The sequence below is a fragment of the Choloepus didactylus genome, chromosome 3 (assembly GCF_015220235.1).
Source record: "Choloepus didactylus isolate mChoDid1 chromosome 3, mChoDid1.pri, whole genome shotgun sequence".
Lineage (NCBI taxonomy): Eukaryota > Metazoa > Chordata > Mammalia > Pilosa > Megalonychidae > Choloepus > Choloepus didactylus.
In genome coordinates this window covers 206,408,796-206,432,502 of record NC_051309.1, presented here as the reverse complement: position 1 = coordinate 206,432,502, position 23,707 = coordinate 206,408,796, and the positions used below count along the sequence as shown (strand labels likewise).

Below are 23,707 nucleotides of genomic sequence, written 5' to 3'. Positions count from 1 at the left end.
TCGAAATTTCATACTTTAGGGGAAAAAATGGTAAGCCTCACAGATATGTCAGTAATTTTGGCAAACCAGCTATACAGTTGAAGGCAAAAATTATGAGTAGAGAGAAAACAGAATTAACTCCTCTCCAAAGTCCTTTATTAAATGACACTGGTGGATGGCAAATATTACAAAGGTTTTGTGTCTTATTCAAGGGTCAGGTTAAACAGTTTTGCAAGTGAAGCAAGGAAAAGGCACTATCCTTGAAAATCTCTTAGGATGATGATATTGAGGTGTCAAACAGGTACCATGTTGGAGACAGACAAACTATCTCTTAATTACTACAAGAAGATGGATTTCCCTCCAACATTGGAACAGATCACTATTTCTTTGGTTGACACCAGATGTAGGTAGTTGGATTGTATTTAGTTACCATGTGATACAAAATACATGTATCTTTAAACCATTGAATAATAAATTGTATACGGGATCTGAGAACAGCTGAAGAGTGAAAAGCAGATGCACATCTCCATCTCATGCTTATTTTAGGGTAGAAATCCACTGAGTAGGATAGTGGATGAGATTGCCCCATTTAAAGTGCTTCTCTTTCTTTCCATACATAGTGATGAATACACCTAAATTTAATGATGCAACACTTTTGCATCAGTGGGTTTCAAAATGAAACAGCAATTCTCATGAATGTCTTCATGTTTACCATGATTCATTTTACAAACAAAAGACTGATGTAGAGTTCTTGACATGTGTGTGAGGAAAAGAGCTTGACAACTTTTAACAAGTTTGTCATTGAAAAACTATGCTATAGAAGATATATTTCATTTAGTTAAATATTGTTTTGTGAACTAGTTATCAACTGAAAAAAAATGTGCTATCAGTGTTGATACTAGCTATGTGTGCAGAAAAAAACAAAAAAATAATTTTAAACTGCTCTTATATAGTGGGGTGGGGGGGGGGGGGTGGAATTTGCACCTGAATGCTAATCCACTGATTTATTTGGAAAAGTCAGTTGGTGATTAAAAACACACCTCCTGATCTTGAATCAGTACAGAAATAAATGCAAAAGATATGAATTCTATCACACTGTAGTCACTGCAAGTGTGACTTTTCGGTTTGTGTGAGGAAAAAAGCAATCAATATAAAACTGTTTTCACTAGAGTATGCTCACTGCTGAGTTGTTCTCTAAATATTTTTAGTTTATGATTACTTGATGCTGATAATGCCAATAAACTATAATTCTGAGTGTTGCCTTAAGTAGCTTATCCCAATGACATTCAGTACTTGCACAGACAGACAGAACCTATCACTCTCTCTGCTCCAGCTTCCTGTGTGAACCATGAAGGCAGACCCTGCCCTGGAGGTGAAGAGTAGAGCAGAAAAGAACTTCAGAACTGCAGCTGTCCAGGGATACATTCAAATCTAAAGGGAAAGCTCAGGGCCTAAGGTCCAAGCTGCATTCACTGATGCAGCTATAATAAATTAATGCTAATATTTTGACCCCAACTTCAGTATCTATTTCTCAACTGGCTCAGAACTCAGAGGGAAGAGAAATGAGATTAATTTTCAAGCCCCAACATGTGATGCATTGACCAAAAGACCTTGAAAATGGACTAGCAGAGCTAACACTTAGTGATCTTGATATCATACAAGGATAAAGAGTCTCTTATGGTGGCTGCAGCATTTTGTGCCCACAAATTTTGTAACTGATTTGTTGTGAAGACTCAACTCACTGAAATATAAATAATAATAGACCCCCCCATTGTGTTTGTTAACCTGCCCCATTTCTGCCTTCATTCTCTCCCAATCCAATTCCATAACCTGTTATTCCCATTCTTGTAGCCTCAGTCAGTTCTTTCTTTTAATTTGTGTTTTATTGACATACAATTGGCATGCAATGAACTGCCTGTGTTTAAAGTGTACAATATAGTAAGTTTTGACACATATATACATCTGTGAAACACCACCACAAGCAAGTTAATGTATATATTTAACAAAAGTTTCCTTACCCCCTGAGGTCCCTCACTCTTGCCCCTTCGTACCACTCCCTCTTTCCTATATAGAGTATGTACTCTTTTTGTCTGGATTCTTTCACTCATCATGAATATTTTGAGATTCGTTCATGTTGTTGTATCTATCAACAGTTCCTTTCTTTTTCTGGCTGGTAGTAGTCAACTGTATGGAGATACCACAATTTGTATATCCATTCATCTGTTGATGGACATTTGGGTTGTTTCCAGGTTTTGGTTATTATAAATAAAGCTGCTGTGAACATTTGTGTAAAAAATCTTTTATGCACATAGTCTTTTGTTTCTCTTAGGTAAATACCTAGAAGTAGAATGGCTGGATCATCCAGTAGGTGTGTGCTTAATGTTTTAAGAAACTGGTAAACTTTTCCAAAGTGGTTGCACATTTCCACCAACAGTGGATGAATTTCAGTTCCTCCAAGTCCTTGCCAACACATGATATAGTCAATTAAAAAAATTTTTTTTGGCCGTTTTAATAGAATGTAGTAGTGTCTCATTTTGGTTTTAATTTGCATTTCCCTAATAACTAAAATGTGAGCATCTTTTCATATACTTATTTGCATGTCTTGAAAAACATTTTTTCATATATTTTGTTTGGGTTTTTTTTTAGTAGATTTTGGAAAGAAAGTAAATTTGATCCTTGTTATTGCATCTTGGGGGACGTCCCAGGTCAGTTCATTTTAAACTTTAATCTCACCTCTTGTTCAAAGCTAGTCACGTCACTTCACCTCATCATAAACTAGAGCAGTCTATGGGACAGAGAGTGGCATGGGTTGGACTTCACACCCTTCCCTCTCTACTGGAGCAGTAGCAGACAGATTTCTTATCAATTTATATTCTACAAGGTTACCGTCCTTTTCCCTGGATGACCTTGACTGCAGTTATAGAAGAAAAGTCACTCCAGAGCACCTTTCTTAGTCATTGACATCTCTTGCAAGAGTTGGTCACAACTTCCAACCAGTTGGGTAACCTCATATTACAATGCTCTGAAAGGTCCACTTCTTTGCTTCCAGTACTGTCATGGTCCCCCCAGTCTACAACACAAGGCCAGTTCTCAAACTAAGAACACAGCAAGGATTGGGGGAGGGGTGGAATCTGGGGCACCACAGAGCATGTCAGTCCCATACTAATATCTCTCCTCTATTCTCTTATGCCAGTAATAGGTCAGGTCACCAAATCCAATCTGCCCTACTTCTAAACTTTAGAAGTGATGTTTTGGAGGCCATCCCTGCTCTTGCCTTTAGAGAAGGATGGGAATAGCCTCTTTCCATGAATACCACGTTCTCCCAAATTCTCTTTTCCCCTCACCGCTACTCTCTGGTGCAGAAGTATAAGTCCTGATTACTGGTAGTTCTGAATTTGGAATGTGGAATACTCAATCCCTTTTGTCTTCAGCCTCAGATATTAAGCTTAATTCTGAGAAATCAGGAAAAATCCCATTTAATTTTTGTTACTCTAGCACGGGAGCAGCACCTAGAAATTCCTAGCATACGGCTATTTTGAACAGGCATGGGTTTAGTAAGCTCTGACATGGATTTCTGTGTCTGAATTTAACCCAAGCAGGATAAGTTGGACCAGGGCTGACATTACACTTGTAACTGAGGCAGATGGTAGATTTTGAGTTAAAGAGTATTTCAGTTACATGGACTTCTGGCGTATTGGTTAATTGAAAGATTCTTGCTCCTTTCACCTATTTATTAGCAAAGAAAACAAAGCAGGACATTAAACCTTAAAGGGAGTTAATTGCCTACGGGGTAGAGGGTTCTAGTATCTGAGGTTTTAGATCATATTTTCCCCTAATGTTTTTTTTTTTTAATGTAGTTTTGATTCACATTCAATTTTGGTCCAAGAACTATGTGGGTTTAACCTCTCAGTTTTCTGAGGCTTCAGGAGTAATCAGTCTGTCACATGGTCTCAAGTTGTCTCTGGTTCATTAATTCTACAAGCCATAAATTTGGGGTTCCTAAGCTTACCACTCTCTATGGTTGTTCTAGTTTGCCAATGCTGCTGGGATGCAAAACACCAGAGATGGATTGGCTTTTATAAAGGGGGTTTTATTTGGTTACACAGTTACAGTTTTAAGGCCATAAAACGTCCAAGGTAACGCATCAACAATTGGGTACCTTCACTGGAGGATGGCCAATGGTGTCTGGAAAATCTGTTAGCTGGGAAGGCACGTGGCTGGCGGCTGCTCCAAAGTCTGATTTCAAAATGGCTTTCCCCCAGGACATTCCTCTCTAGGCTGCAGTTCCTCAAAAATGTCACTCTTAGCTTCTCCAGAGCATGCTTTCTTCAAAGTGTCCCTCTTGGCTGTAGCTCCTCTTCAGAATGTCACTCACAGCTGCAATGAGTTCCTTCTGTTATGTCAGCTCATTTATATGGCTCCACTGATCAAGGCCCACCCTGAATGGGTGGGGCCACACCTCCATGAGACTATCTCATCAGAGTTATCACCTACAGTTGAGTGGGATGCATTTCTATGCAAACAACCTGATCCAAACGTTCCAACTTAATCCCCACTAATATATCTGCCCCACAAGATTGCATCAAAGAATATGGCTTTTTCTGGGGGACATAATACATTCAAACCAGCACAATGGTCATATGAGCCAATTCCTATACTACATCTCTTAATACATATACATTATATATTGCATATTATATATGCTCTATTATATATTATAAATATCCTGTCAGTTCAGTTGCTGTGGAAAACTCTAATACCAATTTTGCTTCTGTTCCTTGTGAAACAGGACCTTAAGGATGACGTATCTGAGTTGGTTCTGGGGCTTTTGGAATTGGTTCTCTAATCTTATTAGATTAAAAGATACCATTGACTCTGTTTCCAATGATCAGGAGGGTACTGATTGTCCATCCCATGAACTGGCAATAGAGATATGCAAATTATCATCATTGGCTGCTGCTACTCAAATGCTTATTAAGAAGCAAGGCTCTGGGTGACAGTGTATTTGATTCCTTAGCAGAGTTTTGTGAACTTAAAAAGTATAATGATGTTGGCCAGTTGTTCCTAAATACGCTGGATAAAGTTGTGAAAGAAGAAAATGAACTAAGGGCTTCAAATTCCCAGTTCAAGCACTGTGTAAATGACATTTAAGTTTCCATGTGTGCCCTGAAAGAAACTCTTGTTTCTTATAGCCACAAATTTGAGGTTTCTGAAAACCAAACACAAAGTCTCATCATGCAGAATTACAATGGAAATTGAATTCCCAACTTTGCAGAGTATCTGCTCTTAAAGTGAGGTCATTGGTTGGGAAAGAATGGGGTTCTGAAAATTGGAAGGGGGACATTGCTAATGATAATGGTAGGGACACTGAACCTCTATATTCTGTTGAGTCTTCTTTCCCTGATAAATCTGTAACAGTCTGCCCAAGGAATCAGCCATCCCACCTCCATTTGGAGAGATTAATTTTACTTTCCCTGATAAATCTGCAGTTGACTCTCCTGGGGAAATACCCTTCATATCTCTCTCTGAAGAGATTAACTCTGTTTCACCAGATGAAACTGTAATGAAATCCCCTGAGGTAGATGACTTACAAGACACTACTGATTCCTCTCATGACCTTCCCCCACTACCCCTCTTTTCTTCCAGACCTATAACTGGACTGAAATCCTAACAAGCCCTGAAAGGGGAGATACACGGTATGACCCCTGAGGAGGTGCACTACACTCCAAAGAGAACTGTGTAATTTTCCCAAATTATATAGACAGAAATCAGAGGAATATGTGTGGGAGTGGATATTAAGGGTGTGGGATAATGGTGGAAGGAACATAAAGTTGCATCAGGATGAGCTTGTTGATTTGGGCCCATTAAGCAGAGAATCCAGATTCAGTGTTGTAGTCCAGTAGGTTGGAAAGGGCTCTAACAATTTGTTCAGTTGCTTAACTGAAATGTGGACTGAATAAGTTGAAATGCCACAACTGGTAAAATGTAGATGAAGGGAAACAAGGACTAAGACAGACAGGAATGTTAGAGTGACTTTAACGTGTAAGAGCCTCTCACCCACCCTGGGAATGTCCAGAGAACACATTTTCTCCAGGACTGTGAGGAAAAGGTTGTTAGAGCAGCTCCATATACTCTGAAGAGCCCAGTGATTGCTCCTGTCTCTAGGACAGATATTACTGTGGGAATTGCTGCCACTGACCTGGATCCTTAAACACTTATCGGGATGATTGGATCCTGGGTTGGCAGGAGCCAAGTGGCAGCACTTAAACACCAAAGACAAGGTAGGCGTTTCCATTGTAATGGACAGCAGACCCAAAGCAGTAATCAAAATATTCTGATCCATAGAGACTGTGTTGTTGGCTCATTAATTATAGGATACCTAGAAGTGAAATAGATGGCCAGTCTACTAAATTCTTACTTGATCTTTATAAGCAAAAGAGATCTACTTCAGGTGAACAAAAAGTCTGACTTCAATCACAAAAACCGAGTTATAGTCCCTCAACCAATTCCCAGACTTGAGACTATATATGGACACAGAATGCCTTGACTGAAGCAAAAGCCTTGAGGAAAGACCCTGCTTCATTGCCAAAAATTTGTACTCTTAAAGGAAATGATCAGACGTTTTGGGGATTACTGGACACTGGCTCTGGAATAACATTATCCCAGGGGAACCAAGATGTCACTGTGGTCCACCAGTCAGAGTAGGCTCTTATGGAAGTGAGGTGAATGGAATTTTAGCTCAGGTCCAGCTCACAGTGGGTCCAGTGGGTCCCCAGACCCTTTCTCTGGTTATTTCCCCAGTTCCAGAATGCATAATTGAAATAGATATATTCAGCAATGGGTAGTATCCTGACATTGGTTCCCTGACTTGTGGAGTGAGGGCTATTATGGTAGGAAAGGCCAAGTGGAAGCCACTAGAACTGCCCCTGCCTAGCAAAATAGTAAATCAGAAGTAATACTGGATTCCTGGAGACACTGAAGAGTTTAATGTCACCATCAAAGACTTGAAGGAAGCAGAGGTGGTGATTTCCAACACATCCCCGTTCAACATTTCTATTTGGCATGTGAGGAAAACAAATGGATTCTGGAGAATGACAAGGATTACTGTGAATTTAACCAGGTGGTGACTCCAATTGCAGCTGCTATTCCAGATGTGGTATCATTGCTTGAGCAAATCAACACATCCCCTCGTAGCTGGTATGCCACTATTGATGTGGCAAATCCATTTTTCTCAATACTTATTAGTAAATACTACTAGAAACATTTTGCTTTCAGTTGGCAAGGCCAGCAATACATCTTCGCTGTCCTGCCTCAGGGGTATATCAACTCTCCAACCCTGTATCATAATCTAGTCTTCAGGGAACTTGATTGCATTTCCCTTCCACAAAACATCACATTGTCTATTATATTGATGACATTATAGTAACGTGACCTAGTGAGCAAGAAGTGTCAAATACTCCAGACTTATTGGTAAGGCATTTTCATGTTGTAGGGTGGGAAATAAATCCAACAAAAATTCATTTCTAAGCATCTAGTGGTGTGGAGCATGTTGAGATAGCTCTCCTAAAGTTAAGGAATAAGCTGTTGCATTTGGTCCCTCCTACAACCAAAAAAGAGGTGCAACACTCAGTTGGTCTCTTTGGATTTTATAGGCAACATATTCCTCAGTTGGGTGTGATAGTCTGGCTCACTTACCAAGCGATCTGAAAAGCTGCTGCTTTTGAGTGGGGACAGGGATAAGAGGAGGCTCTGTTGCAGGTCCAGGCTGCTGTTCAAGCTGCTCTTCCACTTGGGCCATTTGGTCCAGCAGATCCAGTGGTGTTGAAGTGTCAGTGGAAAATAGAGATGCAGTTTGGAGCCTTTGGCCAACCCCCTTAGGGGAATCACAGTGCAGACCCTCAGGATTTTGGAACAAAGCCCTGCCACCCTCTGCAGATAACTACTCCTTTGAGGAACAGCTTTTGGCCTGCTATGGGACCTTAGTAGAGATTGAACACTTAACCAAGGGCCACCCAGTTACCATGAACCCCGAGTTGCCCATCATGAACTGGGTGTTGTCTGACTAACCAAGCCATAAATCTGAGCATGCACAAAGGCACTCCATCATAAAATGCAAGTGTAGTATATATGAGATCAGGCTTGAGTAGACACTGAAGACACAAGTAAGTTGCATGAGGAAGTGGCCCAAATGCTCATGGCCCCCACTCCTGCCACATTACCTTCTCTCTCCTGGCTTGCATCTATGGCTGCTTGGATAATTCCATATGTTGAGCTGACTGAGGAAGAGAAAACTAGGGCCTTTTTCACAGATGGTGCTATATGATATGCAGATACTACCCAAAAGTGGAAAACTGTAGCACTAGCCCTTTTCTGGAACATCTCTGAAGGACAGCCATGATGGGAAAGCCTCCCAGTGGGCAGAACTTCAAATATTGCATCTGGTTGCTCATTTTGCTTTGCAGGAGAAATGCTTGGAAGTGCATTTGTATACTGATTCATGGGCATGGCCAATGGTTTGGAGGCTGGTTAGGGAGTTGGAAGGAACATGACTGGAAAACTGATGATGAAGAGGTCTGAGGGAGAGGTATGCCCATTTCTGAATGGGCAAAAAATGTGAAGATCTTTGTGTCCATGTAAATGCTCAATATAGGGAGACCTGAACAGAGGAGGATTTTAACAAAGTGGGTAGGATGACCCATTCTATAGATAACAGTTGGCCTCTTTCCCCAGTCACTTCTGTCATTGCACAATGGGCTCATGAAGACAGTGGCCATGGTGGTAGGGATGGAGGTCATGCATGGGATCAGCAAATGGACTTCCACTCACCAAGGCTGACCTGGCTATAGCCACTACTGAGTACCCAATCTGCCAGCAGCAGAGACCAACACTCTGATCTCAATTCGGTACCATTCCCTGAGGTGACCAGCCTGCTTCCTGGTGGCACATTGATTACATTGGACCGTTTCCATCATGGAAGGGGCTTCCTGGAATAAACACCCAGGAAATCCAGTGGTGGAAATGGTGAGTGGCATACTCACTATTACCCCTAAAGACCCGCTAGAAAAATTTTTGCTCCTTGTCCCCATGAACTTATTTTCTGCTGGTCTTAGATCCAAAAGGAGTAGTGCTTCCACCAGGAGACACAACAATTATTCCATTAAACTGGAAGTTAAGATTGCTGCTCAACCACTTTGGGCTTTTAATGCCTCTAAATCAGCAGGCAAAAAAGGGGGTTACTGTACTAGCTGGGATGACTGGTCCTGATTATCAAGGGGAAATCAGACTGCTACTACACAGCAGAGGTAAAGACGAGTTTACTTGGAATAGAGAAGATCCCTTAGAGCATCTCTTGCTACTACCATCACCTATGATTAAAGTTAATGGAAAACTGCAACAACCCAATCCAGGCAGGACAAATAATGGCTCAGACCCTTTAGGAATAAGAGTTAGGGTCATTCCACCAGACAAATAATCATGACCAACTGAGGTGTTTACTAAGGGAAAAAGGAATATGGAATGGGTTGTGGGAATAGGTAGTCATAAATATGAGCTACAACCAAGTGACCAGTTACAGAAACGAGGACTGTAATGGTTATGGGTATTTCTTCCTTATTATGAAAGTTTACGTATATACATAAAGCAAGTATCTTTACTTCTCTCTCTTATCCCCTTATCATGTAAGTTGTATTAACTTTATGCCATAGTATTTAGGTTATAGGATATCAAGGAAAAGAGTATCACCCAACAACTTGCATCCTCTTCTGGGGAAAGGGTTAGTGCATTTCTAGTTGTGCACAGGGCAGCTGAATTATGTTGGCCAAAGTATGACTATGTTATCGTCTTTAGAGATTAAGGAGATGTGTATAGGTGCTGAATTAACAAAGGGTAGACTGTGATAATTAATTTCATGTGTGAAAACATGGCTAAGTTATGGTGTCTAGTCATTTGGTCAAGCAAACACTGGCCTGATTTTTACTGTGAGGGAATTTTATAGCTGGATTAGCATCTACAGTTGGCTGATTGCCTCTACAATAAACAAAGGAGAATGCCCTTAGCAATGAAGGGAGTGTCTTCATGCAATCAATTTGAGGACTTAAAGCAAAACTATGGATTTCAGCAGCTGAAAAGAAGAATTTGTGCTTCTTCTTCAGCCAGCCATCCTTTCCTGGGGAATAAAACTTCACTTTCATTGGAGCTTCTAGTTTGCAGCCAGCCCTACAGAATTTGGACTTGCCTGTCCTTATAGTTGCATGAGCCAATTGCTATGATAAGTCATATCTACCTATCTATCTATCTATCTATCTATCTATCTATCTATCTGTACACATATATACACACACACACACACACACACACACACACTCCTGTCAGTTCTGTTTCTCTGGAGCATGCCGCCTGATAGAATGCTCATAATCATGACCTAAAGACAGCAAAAAAATGTTGCTGTGTGTAGTATTTTTAAGAGGCCAGGAAACTGTACACTCATTTTTAAAAATTCACTTAAATGCTTACTTACATACACAGGCAATTAAATTTGGGTAGGTAAATGGAAAAAATTCTATTCTTTGAGAATATTACTTCGCAGAAGAGCTTATTTAACCCTCTATCTTTGAATCCCTAATGAAGCTTCTTGTAAGGCTATATAAGTTATGGTCTGCATAACTCCAGGGTTTCCTTTCACATCATAGCTCACATGAACGGCACCTCTTGCAGCTATGCTCTATACAACCAGCCAGGACTCATGTTGGAATATTCCCTTCAGTGGCATGTGTGAGTCCACAATATGTGTGTGTAAAATGAACGTCAACTCCTTTAGCTATTTTCTTAAATATAAAAAGATGTAGAACTGCTTATCAAATTGAACCCCTCACATTCATACACAAAATAATTGGATCATGAATGTTGAAGCTACTCTTATTCAATGCAGTTTTCATTGCCCTAAGTTGCTTTATCTAATGCTGGAATGTACTCAGCGAATCATTTTAAACCACTATTCTCTATGAGTCTACATGCACTTCAAAGTCTAAGCACATTGGAACTAGATAAAGGGGCTCTGTCAAGTTCAATTTAGCCAAGATTACCTTCTCAACAGTACTTCAAAGATTTTATTTATATAATTCATAAGGAGGATTAGAATATGCACTCGGTTAAAAAAGATTACTTTGACGATCATGCACACTTTTACTGCTGATAAACTCCTCTGTATAGTTTCCCACACGAACGTGTGAAGTTTCTCATGGGAAATATGTTTATGTTATTTTTTGAAAGAAATATATATCACCTTTGTGTTTATTTAAAAACCAACAAATGAAAGGGAAACTTTGAATTGAATAATGACACTAAAATAATACAGAAAATTAAATATCCATTAAGCCTACAGAGAACGACTAAGTCACCCTTTGGGCTTTTAAAAAAAACTTAATAAATAATTTCAATGAACTGCATGACTCTAAGAGTAAACTCTAGATCAGATGTTGAAAATTTGCGACCCTAGGGCCTCATTCAGCCTGCATCTGTGTATCACCTGTCTGGTACAATGTATTTAAAATTTTATATTTGAACGCTTTCTTAGTTCCATAGCTTCCCTCCCCCACCTCTCTATTCTCTGAAACCCAAATAATTGCAAATTTTGAGGTTACCTTCCTGGTTTTGCTGGGAAGCTGAGATTGCAACCTCTGCATTGGAGCAGGGGGCCCTGTAGATTTTTATGAGACCTATATTTAGATGCATATGATAACAAATGCAAACATTTCTGACAATTATCACAAACCTGCATAGGCTTTGTGATAATGATTGACAATTTCAGGTTAAAATGTTATAATATCAAGGTCTTTCTCTCCTCTCGTATCTTTCTTCCACTAGCTATTTTTTTGCAGTTTTCCTGAATTGTAAGTATACGAGAAAGAAGGGCAACACAGAGCCAGCAGACGGGAGGGCAGCATGACGAGAATGCTAAAGCCCTTTCCAAAGGGTTACGGGTCACATGATGATAATCACCACTGTCAGCACGTGGACGAGAGCTCCAAAGACAGAACTATTGTTGGAGGACTGTGTGGACAGAGCAAACCGTTTTAAAAGCAAACTGTTTTTTAGATCTTAGTTTATTAATGGTAACATAATGATAACGATAATGCAACATTACATGATTTACGTCTATAACCTGAGTATTAAGAGTTAGGTGTCAACTTTAAATTTTCTTGGAAACCAATTTATAATGATGGAGGTGTGTACCAATGTAAGAGTAAAACCTTAGTTAGTGATTTAATTTTTCACAGTGTTTTCACTTGTATATTTCCTTGTGACCTTCTGAAGAAGTTAAAGTATTATTATCCCCATTTTGCAGGAAAAAGAAACTAAAAACAAATGGTGAGGAATTTTTTGCTCAAAATCAGACATTTAGTTAAAGTAGCAGCTAGTAGGAGCGATGTGTTCTTTTTACTGCATGTTCATATGCAATCATGTTTTCTTATTTCATTCTTTCTCCCCCAGAATTAAATTTTGGGAAAGATCAAAAGGAAAACCTAAGCAGAACAGGAATTTCTTCCAGATTAGGCCAGGATCCTACTCAGGGTCAGCCTGGCTATGACAGTGCTCTCTGCAGCTCCACGTGAAAGTGTAAAAGGCACATTTCCTTTCTAAAGCTTCTAGAGAAAAATGCACAGTTGCCCTATATGGTGTAGGCTGATTTGATACACCAGACTAGTGAACCAATCTCTTTGGAGCCAGCAACTTCAGCTTTTCTATATAATTGAGGAAGAATCCCAGATGGTCTCCTCCTGATGAGCAAACTAGCACTAACTCGGTACCAAGGAGCACAGTAGACCAGAGTCATTAAAATATACTACACTTTTATCTAGGACACACAAAGGGAAAAATACTACTTAATTTGCTGAGAGGCATCAATTAGAGTCAATCCAAATATGAAAGTAAAAAAGTGGGAACCTTTAAAACACACTCTTTGAAGCACCCATCCCCTGGATTTAGGACACACTACCAACTCATAGGGTGCTTTCAGTGAGCCTAAATCAGACAATTAAAGACATTAAAGTCATGTTGATGCAAGAACCAACAGTCTCTCCCCTTCCCCACCACAGGTTGATTTAATTTTTCATTGCTTGAGACCAAATAATTTAATTTTTTAATGAGGCTACAGACAAGCCCTGGGAGGTGCTAGACACTTCTCACACCAGTATTTTGAGACTCAACTTTTGCAACTTGGAATTCACAACACTATGTAAGAAGTCGCTGCTAAAGTGGAAATTGGAACGAAGATATTTTTTCAGACCTCTGCTAGAAATTTTGGGTGAGTCATTCTAGTATGGCTAGCTTTACAAATATGTAGAGTAGAAGGAATTATCAGAAAGGGTTCCAGTTCAATATCATGAAAGTGCAAACCTAATGCCTATCACTTCACATTGGCGCTTCATTCCCTTGAGACTGGGAGGTTTCTTAATCATGTAACCCTTTTACTGCCAGAACTTGGATCTGAATCTGCTTCTCTGAATTCGCTATCCAGATACTTTAACTTCATTTTGATGCTACCCCTTAGCCAACAGCCCAGGAAAACAAGAAGAGAGAAGCACAGCTTTAAAGCAGACACCTCAGGAGAAAGTGACAAGGAGCTGCTGGAGCTATTGAACAGATTGCAATGAAAAGATATGTCTAATTCCATGCAGCACTTCTTCTATCATCAACTTTTGGAACTAAATATCCCTCCTTTATTTGATTGAGTGCATGACACCTTTCCTCCCGAAGGTACTCAGTGACATATTTTTGAAATGAAAGATAAATGAATTTAACATGAAAAATAGTAACTCCCTAGGGTTAAGAAAAAATATTTTTAAGCCAGCACTGTGGTGGCCAGAGAAAGCAGCCACATTCTTTTTTAACATGTTTATGCTGTCTCTGTCATTTTATCATAGAAATCAAATTAGCGAGAGGCCAGTAACTTAAAAGGAAAAACAAAGTCAGAGCCTGAAACATGGAAGAATAAGCATGTGACTGACTATCCTGGTTTGCCCAGGTCTGAGGGGTTCCCCCAGGATGCAGGATTCTCAGTACTGATGTTGGACAGGACTGGGCAAATCAAGATGACTGGTCAACCCAAGGAAGTGGCAAATTAAATAAATGCTGAATCTGTTCCCTACACGGGTCGATCGTTGCATTCAAAGGTTTACCTGGTTGAGAACGTTTCTAAAGTGGCACTGTCAAACAGCACATATTCTGAGCACACATTCTGGGAGCTTGATCAGAAGCAGGAAAAAGATCTGGTTGATTGCACGTATGTACCTTTATTTTCTTGCTTCAGGTCCTTAGTGTGGTTGAGCCTCGAAGAAAGCAGGAGGCAGAAAAGGAGGCAGGAAGTCATTGTGGAGGTGACTTTGGTTATAGAGGCACAGGGGATTGTAGGCCTGAGTCCATACCTGGGGACAGTGCTCAGCCCAGCAAATTGATCTACACATTTTACCCCAAATCTCCAGTTTGCTTTCCTACCTCCTCTGCCCTGAAATGCCTTTCTATTCCTTGCAGATAAGAAATACTATGTAACCTTTAAGGCTCTTTAGAAATTCAACTTCTTCAGAAAAAAACAACCCTGACCATCTCAGACAGCATTGTCTTTCTCTCATTTAAGCTCCCACATGACTATTTTCTTCTTCAGTCATTTAGTGTTTGCCTATTGGTTGTATCAATAATTAATTTTCAATGTCTTACCTCCCCAGCTGTGTTGTGAAAGGTAGGCTGATGCTGGATTATTCTTTCCTTTCATATGTCCTCTGATCTGTTGTATAATGCATAGCCTGGAATAGGTTTGTTGATTGTCTATATCAGTACCGTCCAATAGAAATATAAAGGGAGCCACATTTTGTAATTAAAAATGTTTGATGTGACTACACTGGAAAAGTAAAAAATAAACATATGAAATTAACTGAAATTATATATTTTGTTTAACCTGATATATCCAAAATGTTTTGTCAACGATTAATCAATATGAAAAAATTATTAAGATATTTCACATGATTTTGACTGTAGTAAGTCTTGGAAATTGGGTGTGTGTCGTACACTATAGCAATTTGGACTAGCCACATTTCAGGTGTTCAAGAATCACATGTGGCTAATAGGTACATATTACATATTGGATAATGCAGGTCTAAATGATAAGTTTGGACAGTGTATTGAAGTGGGTAATGGAGATTTTACATGGTAAGAGGAATTTAGTTTGATTCTATAATCAATGAGAAGCTACCATGAGATGAGTTTTTGAAAAGACTGCAATAACAACATAACATAATGACGGCAGAGATTTTGGAGGTGAATTCATAGAAATCAAAGAAGGGTTGTTTTTGAGAAATAGAATAAATGGAGGAATAGTAGCAGAAAGTTGTGACTGATGGAACATCAAAAAAGCAAAGAAGAGAAAGGAGTAAACAATAACTTCCAGGTCATAAGGCTGAAGGACTAGAGGAACAGCAAACAAGGAAGTAGAAGAGAGATAACCTGTCTAAGAAAGAGATGCACTTGCTTTCATTCATATCATTTCAGTAGTGGCAAGTTCATCTCACCAGAGTCACAATTTGGAGCAAGCATGAGATGAGGCATAGCAAAGAAGTTTTTGGAATTGTGCCATCAAGTTGATTGAGACTTAGGAATAAAGAGTTAGGAATAGATAACAACCAAGGTTGTGAAGGTGGATGGAAAGAACTATTCAGGAATTTAAGACCTCTATAGTCAGCAAGCAGGACAAAAAGTTATTGAGATGGTTGGAGGAAAACAAAGAGACCATGGAAGCCGAGGGAGAAGACAATTTCAAGAAAGAAAGGACAAGAAAGCAGGGGAGAATTTGAGGAAGATGAGAACTGAGAAAAGTCCACTGGACGTGGTTAAGAGATCTCTGAAACAATTAGGATTTTTGTTAAGGCTGAAGGAAAAAAGAGAAGGATTTGCATTAACTAACCTATCTTCTAAACCTCCTATCTTCAGTTCTTACAGCAACAGGCTAACTGAAGATACTTGGATTAAGAAAGCTGACTTTTTCCAGCAGATGCAGACCCAGCAGGAATCCTGGCAGAAGGAAACCGAGACCAGCACAGCGTGGGTGGAGCTCTGGGTGATTCTTGATTAATGGCCAATGTAAAGAAAACCCAGAAACAAGCCAAGTGACAGAACGCAGGAAAATTCATAGGGAGACCTGTGGAGGATGGAAACCATTGCAAAACCATTATTTGGCCTTTGTTAAATGGCAAGCAGAAAAATATGAATTTAAAAGATAATCTGTCATTATAAGGATTTATTGTATTTTTCCAACTGCTTTTTCAATAGCTCATTGCTTACTTTAAGGGATGGGCAAATATGGACTGTGTCCAGTGGAAATGGACATTTTCTTTTACACATTTTTGAAAGGGGAGTGGAGAATAGGAGTGGCGCGACAGCCTTGGAAACCCTAGTGGCCTGAACTCTGGTTCAATACTATTTCCTTTCAAGCTAATTCAATTATAGCACAAACATTAACATCTAGTATCCATGCATTTGAGAAAAAGTGGATATGTTAGCCTACCATCCCTGAAATAATTTGGGGATAATGGAGTCACAAATTAGAACTAATAAGAGTCAACTCATTCAACCATGAGAGTTAAAAGCTATTTCCTTATTCATGGACATAAGAGTTGCTTTGGGTTGTTTTTGGCATGTGTGGGAGAACAGGATGTGTAATTTTTTCAGCTACAAAAGTCCCATGAAATCCCCTGCAATTTCATGAAACTTTAGGAGCTTGGACATGCACAAATGTTTCTGAAATTTGTAGAAGAAAACAACCAAGGTTACTCCTTCTATTGAAAATGACTAAGTTGGATTTTCTGTTTCGTTCCTAAGCAGGAAGCTTGGCTGATGAAAGTGAAGTGTTTGTGGTACATAAGACACGGTGAGGCAGACAAGGCGGGTGAAATCATTACTCAATTAGAAAGAAGATGCTAATTCCATTCGGGGCAGCAGGAATAAAATGGTGTGAAAGAAAATACAATTGAAGATGAAGTCAAATTGTTTCAAATATGTTATTTCTAAACATTTTACTCTAACTTCTTTCATCTCTCATATTCCATTTTAGAAATTCAGGTCTTCTTTCCACATCTAAGCATATTTAAAAAATTGAGAAATAACCAAATATGTGATGCAGGATCCATAGTTAATAATTTACAATGGGAAAGGAATATATTAAGTCAAAGTGTCATAATAGTAATTAAACCTCATGCTTGTTAGGAAGAGCAGAAGTTATACAATCAGGGTTTCTCATACTGTGCTATTGTTTATATTTCATCTTTAAGCAAAACGCTCCTTTTTGCTTAAAGATGAAATAGCTTTTATCATTTACTCAAATGGACACAATGTGCTTCTGTCTCACTAAGTACCAAAATCAGATAGGCAGATCAGATAAACTCAAAGATCTAATTCTAATTAAATTGGCTGTTTCTAAATGTCAAAAAGACTTGTTTATCCCAAATCTTTGTGCTGCAACCTAATCACAGACTGTCCTTTCAGGACAGTGAAATTAAAATATGTGGGGAAATAGTCTACTCTGAAGTTTAAAGATAGGAATGTCTACTGTTTGTTTTTTTTTTTAACCAGGTGGAAAATTTTAGATCAGAATCCTAGCCCTTTGAAATAGATGAAGTATCTTGAGTATTGAGTCTTGACTTCCTTGTGCAATCCATCCATGCACTTGTGGGATTGAGTGGGAATCTGATGTATCATTTACTTCAATGTCATTAATGATAATGATAAGGACTCTATTTTATACTGTAAAAACTAAGTTTAAATTGATAGAATCTCTATTATCTAGTAAATTTATGTCAACGGACCATGCTACTTAGACCTTGGGTTCTTTTATGTGATTCATGGTGGCTTCACCAGGTACATACACTCCAGAAATAATACTTGAGATTTTGTGCATGTGCCATTTTCTGGACTGAAGCCCCTCTCTTCCTCCTACCCCTACTTTTATGAGAACATCTTGGGAACAGGTGACTTAAGATATGCTCAAAGAAGATCTTCTTTAAATAAGTTAATAGTATTTACTAGTAGATGAATAAGAAATGTTTGCCACAATATCAAGCAAATAAGGTAGCTCTGGCTTTGTATCAAATAAAAATAACAATATATACTTATCGTTCAAGTCCGTGCTTCATTGTGGATTAAAATTAATAGTTTCAGATGGTGACTTTAATCTTATCAGAGACTTCAAACGTAAACAATAGCACAGTATAAGAAACCCTGATTGTACAACTTCTGCTCTTGCTCTCGTGGAAATAGCAAATGTCATTTTCTTAAAAACCACCCCCAACTAATCAGGACTACCTAGTCACATTATTGGAGTTTCCAAAATATCAACTGCACTTTTTAAAACAAACTTTTATGTGTTTTATTGATGGAACTAGGACTATTTGACAAAGCATACCCATCTGGGTTTCTACTTACCATGACCATTATTATTACATTTTATCATTATTATTTTATTCCCAAATTCTTCTCAGAACCTAAAAGTAAAAGCGGTGCAAAAACCCCACTGAGAAGAGCTCTACCTGATTTAAGCTTTGGAAATGCTCCTGAGATTGGATTCTCTTCCTCCACGGAAGAGAAGGAATTCAAGGACTGTTCTAGTTTTTCCTCCCGTAGAAAATACCGTGCCTCCAGGCCCCGCGGCCCCGGCCCCCCACTGTGCCAAGCCGCGGGTGAGCACACGCCCACGTGGGCCAGCGCTCCCGGCCGTGTACAAACACCGCCGCACAGCGGCCGGCCGCCGCCTACCCCGAGGATTGGCCCGCGCGGCCCGGACCGACGGGCAGGAGGCGGGCTCCGGGGAGGGTCGGCGAGCGCCTGGAGGGCAGGAGGCGGCACCGCCCTACCCCGCGCCCCGCCCCCTGCGCGGCTACCCAGAGGGGCGCCCACGTGCCCAGCTCGCTTTCTGCTGCGCGGCAGTCGGGCGCTTCCCTCCACGCTGAGCAGCGAGGCGGCGATCGCTCCTCCAACCTCCCGGAGCTGCGGGCCCGCAAGACCCTCCAGCCTCCGTACTCCACCGCCCCCTCGGCGCGGCCCTATAGCGCTGCCCCAGTAAGTTGCCAAATCTCCGGCCGCGTGGAGGGGCGGTATGGGGCAGGGGCGCCTAAGTCGCATCCAGCTGCGCGCAGCTGCCTGGAGGCCTTGCTTCAGTGATCCTTCGGTCAGACAGCCCCGGGGCTCTGGGTGGGGGGTTGCAGCCGCGGACCCTAGTCCTCAGGGCTGCGCTCCGGGGTGCCCCTCGCGGCCGCGCTACGTGGACGGCCGCTTGGCAGGGCGACTTCGCGGGGCCCAGGGCGCTCCTCTGCTGGAAGGCGCAACTCCCCGATCTACCGCTACAGCCAGCTTCCCCCCGACCTGCACGTTGAGGAGTCCCTGAAGTCGCCTCTGTTTCCCTTGGGGTTCTTGGTTTAAAAATAGAACATGGCTTGTAGCACTAGAAGCCTTTTCACAGCCTAAACCTGCCAGGGTCCTGACAGAACAGGTAAAACGGCCCGTCGTGGTGTTTTTTATTGGGTATTTTAAAGTAAATGGGCGCCGATTTAAACCCATTTGAGACCGGACCATTTTAAGCCTTTTTCATGCAGTCTTCAACCTCGAACCCGAAACGGTGTTCTTAACGATTAATCAATCGCATTTGGTTCAACACCCCAGAATACTCACTCCTCTCGAGAGCTGTCCAACTTCTGTTTACGCGTCCACCCAATCCATGGAATATGGGATCCAGAGATTGTATCTTAGAGTTATTTAAAAGAAATTCACTGAACAAAAGCCAGAGTCATATATGTCTTTTTAGAAGTGGAAACAGTCCTAGATTTCAGGAGAAAACTGGTCAACCTATTCAAACTTTGGAATATTTAATGCAAAACTGCCTAAAAAAGCCCTCAGGTGATTCATTTGGGACTTGTAATAAGATTTATCTGAATGTTTATGCAGAAACATTCATCCTTTTAATGAGGGTAAATCGTCAGATCTTGTTCAAATAGAGCTGTCTGAATCCTGGCCAAGGGCCTAGAATAGGAATTTAGAACGTATGTGGTCTTGGATTTGGTACTTTTTCATTCTTGCCCAAGTCGTCTCTAAAACGTCTGTCTCCTCTTTTCCCCCTCAGCATTAATACTAATTATCTTCTTAGGAGATTGCAAACATTTGTGCCTGCAGCCTTTCTCTAGGGAACATATGGGATAAGAATATTCTAATTATATGCTTTCTTATGGTTGCTTACCCCCTGTAATATTAAATCTTTTTTTTTTTTTTTAAACACACTAAAACTTAAAGTGAAGAAATGACCTATGGGTGCAGAAGAACTTATGAATTTTTTTTTTCTCTCTTTACTAAAAAGTTGCTAGTTGGATACTCTGGTTTGTCTATAGTACGTTGCATTATGTGTTGTGATTTTTTCAAGTTTCCTCCCTTGCCCGTCACTTGGTTTTCACATTCCACCTTGATTCAGAAATGCCATTCAATTTAAGGCATTTTAATCTTTTAGGGTGTGCCACGTTCTTGGAGACCAGGGTAAAATGCTGCTTGGTGTTCACCAGGGATTCAGTTTGCAGAATCCTTGGCCTCTAGCCTGTTGACATAGCTCTTTTGATTCTAGTTTCTAATCCTAAGGAATAGAAGCTTAGGAGGGGAGACATGGTAGGTGTGATAGCTAAAAATGCCTGAGAATACCTGAGTTTTTTCCCTTGTGTTCTCATATATTTTTGTCCTTTGAACATACCTGTTGAAGGAATTTTCAAGTTCATGTTTCTTGTTTTCCTCTACAAACTGGCAGGCACCCCTTTGCAGAATGGGAGTGCTGGTTTTCATTGTAGATTGCCCACCCTTTGTTCTGCCCTCGTTCCTCCTGGCTTAACTCGTCATTGATTCTTCTGGCTGTTCTGACCAGACCTGGAGCCCTCATTTGTGGCCATTTCTTCTCTTTTTCAAATGGCTTCTGCCTCCTGGTTTTCTTTTGGTGACTTCACTGTTTAGCCTAATTCCTCAGTTCTCACTTCCCGTCTGCTTTGTTCTATTTGCTTGTTGCTCTCACTTTCTTGGCTCCTTTAAAAAGAAAAAAAATTTTTTTTTTTAATGTTCAGAGCTATCTGCTGTGTTTTATTTTGGTGCCCTTCAGTAACTTTCAGAACAGAATTTTGAAAAAAAGTCCTAATGTTGCTATTTATTTTATTTCCCCACCCATGATATGAACACATTGATTTTAAACACTGGCTTCTTATAAACTCCTTACTGGATGCCATACATTTAGAATTAAAGCAAAAATTTCCATTGACTATATTTCTAAATATTCAGATTATTAATGTTTACATCATTTGCATGCTTTTTCATCCAACTGAATACTGACAAACTTAGTTAACTGTTAAATTTCACCTATTGATACTATTTGTCTAAATGGTTTTTGAAATCTAATTAGTTAACTCATTTCTAAATCTTTAAGATGAATATTCACAGCCACATAGATAAAGCTCTTCACAAGGAAAGTAATGACATTATTCTTTTTCATTGTCCTCTCTTTTAATAATTTTTCATTCTAGTGCCTTGCACAGTGCCTGGCATATTACACATATTCAGTATCTCTTTATTGTTGAGTGAATTCCACTGCTTTCAACAATTAGAAAAAAGTGTTAGGCCCAATTTCAAAATTTCATTAGATACTTAACTGATTCCCTGCTCTGTACCAGGCACTGGAAAACCAAAAGTAATTTGTAGCTCCAAGTTTAGAGGGGTTCTGTAATTTTTACTTTTTGGAAACTCCATTGGTGGATTTTAAGAATAGTTTTTTGTTGCTGTAATTTTATTTAAAAAAGAAAGAAAGAAAGAAAGAAAACCACCACCCGTAAACAGATGACTTCAGTGCTGTCTGTCTGCCCCAGAAAGCAAGTAATGAATTCCCTCTCTCTAATATAAGAAGATGATGCTATTTTCCCATCATTGAAAGGACACGTACTTGGTAGTTTTGTTTGTTTGTTTATTTACTGGAAGTAACAAGTTTTTCTTTTACTTGCCTTTCTGGCTGTGGTTTTAGAAGCGCCGTCTGTTGTGGTGGAAATGTCGTAGAAGCCACTGAGGAAACCTAATTAACCACTGAGTGTTTATCACCACAAGGCTTTAGTTAAGAAAATCACTATCATTAATTAATTTTTCTTGTCTTACTTAGTAAACGTAAATGCTATGTATTAATCTGTCGAGGCAAGCCCATATTTTACGTATTCCTGAGAAGGTCTACTGATGCCATTATCTTAACCTCCTCAATGGTAAGTATAAATTAGTGTTGACTTGGGAAAAGATTTGAGTTAATGCTGTTTATGTTCAAGAGGCTGTATTTGACTATGTGGATCACATGTCTTCTGTTCTTATTTAGATGCTTATTTTGGATCTCTCTCCTTAGATCCATGGTTTCCTGTTGTTTGGACGTTATATATTGTTGAAAATCTTGGGGTTTCCTGACACAGAACTTTATACATCTAAGATTGACTCATCAAGCTTGGGTGTCCTATATGATGACCTAGTGTGGCAAATGTCATGTGTTTCATATATGCTGTCTCTCTGCAATAAGTAAATTTAACAAAAATAATAATGATAAAATAAATTTTTAAAACCCTGACTATGTTGTATTCATTTTTTGGAATATTTGGTGAACAATACACAATGAAGAATTTTATGTCCTATGTTGATTCTTTCCAAGTTTTTTCCCACAGCTGTGGTGGGGGGATGGTGGAGAGTTTTCTTTCCTTAACCCACTCTGGCTTTAGCAAGGCTCCCTAGGTGTTGATAGTTAATACCTGCTACAGTGCTGTTTATACCCTCTGTTTCGGTTTGCTAAAGCTGCTATATACCAGAAATGGGTTGGCTTTTACAACGGGGATTTATTAAGTTACAAATTACAATTCTAAGGTCATGAAAACATCCAAATTAAGGCATCAAGAGGAAGATACTTTCTCTGAAGAAAGGCTGCTGACATCTGGGGTTCCTCTGTCAGATAGCAAGACACATGGCTGGCGTCTGCTGGTCCTTCTCTCCTGGGTTTTGTTGCCTTTAGCTGCTGATTCCAGTGGCTTTCTCTCTGAGCATCTATGAGAAGTCTGTGGGAACTCTCTTAGCATCTCTGGAGCATTTCTCTCCCTCAGTTCTTTCCCAATGTCTCTGCCTTTTATCCTCTCTAAAGGACTCCAGGAAAGGATTAAGACCCACCTTGAATGGGCTGGGTCACATCTCAATTGAAACAACCTAACCAGAAGGTCCCACCCACAATAGGTCTGCACCCACAGGAATGGATTAAAAGAACATGGCCTTTTCTGGGGTACATAACAGCTCCAAACTACCACACCCTTAAAACTCACTTCCTTCCAGCACAGGCCTGGTGATCAGTGTGTAGAGGATGATGCCACCAGAGATGCTGAGTGGGACTGTAATTAAGGTGTTCTCATTTTATACTTCTACTTTTGTCCTTTTTATTTTGGCCTACTGAAAAACAGATGTTTGTGTCTTCAAAAAGCCAAGTAATGAATAAAGTAAATCTTAAAACTCACTTTTTATTTATTTTACTCTTATATGGGCTGAGAGGGAGCAGAAACCACTTGGGCTAGTCCCTGGAAACCGAGATCACGATTGGTTGGTGAGGCTTTTTTCTCACCTTGGCTCTGGGTATTTAACTGTCATCTTGGTAAATGATGATGATAAT

General features: G+C 39.9%; 1 protein-coding gene across 2 annotated transcripts in view; it reads left to right on the top strand.

Annotated features, from left to right (window-relative positions):
• Window positions 1–18,928: 18,928 nt before the first annotated feature.
• SLC7A2 (solute carrier family 7 member 2) overlaps window positions 18,929–23,707 on the top strand; it is an 81,522-nt gene continuing 76,743 nt past the window's right edge. For both annotated transcript variants that reach the window (XM_037831227.1, XM_037831226.1), the window contains exon 1: window positions 18,929–19,077. The gene's annotated coding sequence lies outside the window, so the exon portion shown is untranslated. The remainder of the gene's footprint in view (window positions 19,078–23,707) is intronic.